This window comes from Bos mutus, chromosome X (assembly GCF_027580195.1).
Source record: "Bos mutus isolate GX-2022 chromosome X, NWIPB_WYAK_1.1, whole genome shotgun sequence".
In the NCBI taxonomy this organism is placed as follows: domain Eukaryota; kingdom Metazoa; phylum Chordata; class Mammalia; order Artiodactyla; family Bovidae; genus Bos; species Bos mutus.
The window spans coordinates 9,911,007-9,917,006 of NC_091646.1; positions in this window are offsets into that span (position 1 = coordinate 9,911,007).

A 6,000-nucleotide genomic window follows, 5' to 3' on the forward strand; every position below is an offset into this window, starting at 1 on the left:
ATATTTTACAACCTGCTTTTCGCACTGTATGATCTCCAAGGGCTTCCCTAGCCCCAACTTTCTGACATGCAATTCTGACACATTTCCATGTGAGCACGTGATGCTGTTTCCTGGAGGACAAAGCCTGAAAACTTGGTGTGTCCTTTCTCTCTCATGACTGCTAATCCATGTGGCTATTTCTACAAAGGTTAACACCAAGACTGCTGCTCAGCCCAGCCTTGACCTTCATATTGTCTGTGCTGCCGTCTCCAAACATTTGGATGCATAACCACTTCCTTGGGTTTCCTGCTCCTTCTGCACCCCAGTCCAGTTCACACAGTTCTGATCTTTGCAAAATGCAAATCTGGTCATGTCACCATTTGTACATCCCTCACAGGCTTTCCTGGTGGCTCAGTCAGTAAAGAATCCACCTACAGTTCAGGAGACCTGGATTCGATCCCTGGGTGGGAAATCCCCTGGAGAAGGGCATGGAAACTCACCCCAGTATTCTTGCCTGGGGAATCCCATGTACAGAGGAACCTGGCAGGGTACAGTCAATAGGGTTGCAAAGAGTCGGACACGACTTAGTGACTAAACCACCACCACCACCTCCAAATGTGTCAATGGCTTCCCAGTGAAATGAGGGCAAGCAGAAAATGATTTAACCTGGCCTTTCTTTAGGCCCTTCATGGTTTTGTCCCTACAGACAGGCCTCCAGGTCCTGATGCCTCCTCCTCTGTCTTCAGGGCCAGCTGGACCCTCACCTCCCAAGAGCCTTCTTCCCTGCTGCCTCTGACTGGGCCAGGTGGCATCATGCCCACCCGACTCCTTCATAGCCCTCAGCTCACTTGTACTTTCACTCTTGCTTTGGGACTGATTTCATTTATATCTGTTTCCCCAGGAAGCTCCATGGGGGCACAGAGTATCCATTTTGTACTCTTATCTCCCAGTGCCTAGTACATGGTAATATATACAACAAATATTTGTGGGATAAATGAGTACCTATGAAGTATTAACATAATTCTAAATGATTAAAATGTAGAAATGGAATTTCCAGGTCAAGGTGTGTGTGGAGGACATTTGTCATGATTTTGGCCACCAACATCACCATCCTGTGGGGCTCTACTTTTGGGTGGAAGGCATAGCCCACTTGCCATTGTGGAAGCACAAAATGTTGGGTGCCAACCTTCCCTGTGGCTCCCTCGAGTCTAGAGAGCAGGTGTGTGACGTCCACCCAGCTAGGCAGACACCCTCCCCCCATTTGGCCGTAGGAGGTGATGGTGGCGCAGCACACAGGCTCTGCACCCACAGCAGGCAAGTGGCGGCCACCAATACCCAACTATTTTGTAGTGCGATTTTGGCTATGGTCGTGGCAGCTGCCTGCTCACGTATGTCCCTACCTGAGCCTGAGACTGCAGCCTCCCCTGGGACCCTGTGAGTTACTCCATAGCCTTAAGAAAAAAAAAAAAGCCAACATCTTTTATGCTTTTAAGCAACCAGGACTCCTGACTCGTATAAGGTATGCATGTGACAATCTGGAAGCTGATTCCAAACTGGCCTCTGAAGGAAGGCCCAAATTTGCACTCCCATCAGCAGGGCAGTGCACCAAGCTGATCCCTCTCCTCAGGTATACTTTCTGTCACTTTGCAATGACCTTGTTCTCAGGAAAGGGGCATTCCCTATTCATTTCCCTATGTTAAGCCTCTAACCCAGTGCCTGGCACACTTTAGGCACACTCATGTTTGTGAATTCCCATCTCTTTCAGAATTTTCCAGTTTATTGTGATCCACACAGTCAAAGGCTTTGGCATAGTCAATAAAGCACAAATAAATGTTTTCTGGAACTCTCTTGCTTTTTTGATGATCCAACAGATGTTGGCAATTTGATCTCTGGTTCCTCTGCCTTTTCTAAAACCAGCTTGAACATCTGGAAGTTCATGGTGCACATATTGGTGAAGCCTGGCTTGGAGAATTTTGAGCATTACTTTACTAGCATGTGAGATGAGTGCAATCGTGTGGTAGTTTGAGCATTGTTTGGCATTGCCTTTCTTTGGGATTGGAATGAAATTAAAAGATGCTTTCTCCTTGGAAGGAAAGTTATGACCAACCTAGACAGCGTATTAAAAAGCAGAGACATTAGTCAACAAAGGTCCATCTAGTCAAGGCTATGGTTTTTCCAGTGGTCATATATGGATGTGAGAGTTGGACTATAAAGAAAGCTGAGTACCGAAGAATTGATGCTTTTGAACTGTGGTGTTGGAGAAGACTCTTGAGAGTCCCTTGGACTGCAAGGAGATCCAACCAGTCCATTCTAAAGGAGATCAGTCCTGGGTGTTCATTGGAAGGACTGATGTTGAAGCTGAAACTCCAATATTTTGGCCACCTGATGCGAAGAGCTGACTCATTTGTAAAGACTCTGATGCTGGGAAAGATTGAGAGCAGGAGGAGAAGGGGCCGACAGAGGATGAGATGGTTGGATAGCATCACCAACTCATTGGACATGGGTTTGGGTGGACTCTGGGAATTGGTGATGGATAGGGAGGCCTGGCGTGCTGTGGTTCATGGGGTCATAGAGTCAGACACGACTGAGCGACTGAACTGAACTGATGTTTGTGAAATGAATGAACAAAAGGAATTAAAAAAAACAATTTGAAGAAGACTAAAGGCATCTTGGGGCTCCTCAGGTGGTGCTAGGGGTAAAGGATCCTCTTGCAGTGTGGGAGACTCAGGAGATGCGGGTTCAATCCCTGGGTAGGAAAGATCCCCTGGAGCAGGAAATGGCAACTCAGTCCAGTATTCTTGCCGGGATTACCTCATGGACAGAGGAGCCCAAAGAGTCGGACAGGACTGAGCAACTGAGCAGACACACATGCACAAAGGCTCCAGTGCATTAAGAGACACTAGACTTGGGAGGACGCCCAGGCAGCTCGTTATTCCACGAGGGGGTGCTGAAGCGCAGAGCCTGGCAGCCTCTGGGCCAAGGACTCGCAGGTGCCCCAGGGGGCAGGCCTCGGACCCAGGTTCACACACTTCTCCCACCACCTGTGATCCAGTTCTCCGTGGCCCCCCTGCAGGGGCTGCTGCAAGGGTATCAGCTCCTTTCCTTGGGTCTCCCCACCGAGGAGGTAGATTTCAGCTGAAATGATGTGCAAACGAGCCGGCTCAAAGCTGTGGCGCTGCCAGAATATCACACTGTGAAAGGGGAAAGGCTGGTGACCACCCGTTCGGAAAAGTGCCTTTGTATGTACCTGGAAGATTCACGTGTATGTGTGCGTGTGTGTGTTTAAGGATCAAGAGCCGGCCCCTCTATGGCCATATTTTTCATTTCCCTTTATTCTTTGTATTGCTTTCAAATCAAAGGGAAGCTGCAGCAGAGAACCCTTTGCCCCGAGCTGCATATATGAAAATGAACAAGGTTCTGGGAGTCGTGTGTTTTCAATAATGGATCGGCGGTGCAGCCCTTGCTCGGAAATGAAGCGAGACTGTTGCTAGGTTGGAGGTAAGAGGCAAGGGGTGGGGTGGGAGTCCTCATTCCATTGGTTTTACTTTTCCCACATCCTCCAGCTAGCTCTTTAAGTATCACCAACTGGTAGAATAAGAATCAATTCCGAGGCCAGTCTTCCCTCTATTTAAATGATTTTTTTTTGACTTTTCCGTCATCAGGGCTTGATAGTTAAAGAAGATTCACAAAGCCGAGTCCATTTGGAAGAGAACGACTGTAAAACTGGGTCAGCAGACGCGTTCCACGTTGGCACGCAAGATGAAATATAACCTTGGTCGGGTCGGAGCTTCACAGCCACAGGCAAGAGCTTTGTTTCCACGTGGCGCACTTGGATTTGTGCCTTTCGGCTGCGATCCTCCCACGCATCCCGGCCCCGGAGGTGTCTCGCCTACCGCACTTGCGAGGCCGGCCTCGCGTTCTGGCCGGCGGTGGAGACCGACTGCGGTTCCTCGATCGACCACTGGAGGCCACTGTGGCACCAAGAACGCGCGGAGGGCGCGCAGTTGGCGGAGCGAGAGTCCCTTAGGAGGACTGGCACACTCACGCACCAACAGTTCTTGAATTCTAGTCCAGGATTTAAAAGATGGTGTTATGAATTAACAAGAAGAAAAGACTCGGCAGATGAAGTGCGGGTCTCAGCTTCCCTGGGGTTGTTTTCTAGCTACTTTCTAACTTATTTTCCCTCTCTGGGACTGGGTCTCATCTGCATCCCACGAGATGCATCCTTTCTGTATGGTGAAAACGCCCTCCAGAAATGACACAAGGGGAAGAAAAACCGCGGCTGCAGCCTGTAGTATTTTATCCCCCAGTACTTTTGCAAAGCAGGATATTTTACTGTTTCTCCAGCAACCATTTTGGCGGCAGGTGCCAGCCACCAAGTGGGCTGCAGGAGTAGCACTACCTGATAAATCCAAGATGCCCGGTTAACTATGAATTTCAGATGAACAGTGAATACGTGGCTTACTATCAGTACGTCCCACATGTCACATGGGTCACGCTTACGTAAACAATGATTTGTTGTTTACCAGAAATTCCAATTTGACTGGGCATCTGGGATTATGATTTGCCCATTCTGCCCACCCTCCACTGGCAGGATGACTCCGGTGGGGTAGCAGTGAGCTGCCCTGAGGGGACTTAGAGCCTGGGAGTAGTTAGGGCTGAAACCAGGCACTGAGAGTTCTAGTCCAAGCTGAGCAGTGATGAGCACCACGTGGTCATTCAGAGAACATATAAGTCCTTAGACCCACCTAGCAGATGGGAGTCTCAATGAGCAGAAACAACTAGAGGTATTGGTTGACTTTTCTCTTTTTGTTTACTGCCCTCGATTTAACACCTACACAGAGACACCAGTTTCAGGGGACTTTATTCTGAGCTCAACCGAGTTCAACCACTGATCACCCAGTTATGGCTCCGGTAGGCCCTGTGCACACAGGACGCACTGCTACAGGCCCTGCCTCTGGCATGGACACCAGCACTGATGTAAACCTGGGTGGCCTGAGAAGGAGGCGAAACCTGCCAAGGGGCGATTGCCTGGTATTACAGGAAGCAACAGCAGGCATTTTGAACATGGGGCTTCTGAGATCACTGGGGTCCCAGCACATTCCTGCTCACATCTCCAGACTCTTCACAAGGCTGTCCCATCTGACTGGAGGGGTCCAGGACTCAGTGGGGATGTGCCATGACAGAATTTTTGTCTTCTGATTTTGGCAAGTACATCGGATTCCCAAGGAGCACCCTGTCTCTGGACCCCTCTTTTGGTTGGCTTGAGCCTTTAGATATCTAAGCAGAAACCCTGGGAAGGTCCAGAAGAGCCCACACAGATCAGGGTTGATTCCATTCCACCACGTGGAGGCTGAATGACCTTGTGCAAGCTATGCCCCCTCCAACGTGTCACACCCCCCCTCCCCATCGCCCAACTCCTGGCAGTGTCTGGCCTTTTTTCCAAGCTCCATGAGATCAGGGACCCTCTTGAAACTGAGGAATCTGCGCATTCCAAGCTGCGACTGCTGGCATAGGAATAGTAAGAGGGAAAGGGGTCTCTGGTCAGAGGATACTTTTGCAAAAAAAAAAAAAAAGCTAGGTAATAAAATTACTCTAAGTATTAAGGTCTATGGCAATTATTTGAAACATTTCTTCATTGTTTGTCTGGAGGTTAGGGACTGTGTTTCCATTTCTACCCTCCCAGTACTGACACTGAAACCCTGACCCTGACCCTGCCCATGACCTATGGGGTGACCTGGGACAGATCTCCTTCCTGGGCCTGGGTCACCCCATCTGGGGCTGATCCTGCCCAGCTGTCACCTTCAAGAGTCCTGTGAAAGGCCAGCTCTTCTCCCCACAAGAGCTGTGTTTATTATGAGCAACAACATGATCTCTGGGGTTTATTTTCCTTCTTTATAAACTAGGGTTGGATGAGTTTAGCCTCAAACCAAACTCTCTCTCTCTCTCTCTCTCTCTCTCTCTCTCATACACACACACACACTTCCTGACTTCCTGGGGCCACAGGGTCCAGGGCTGGCC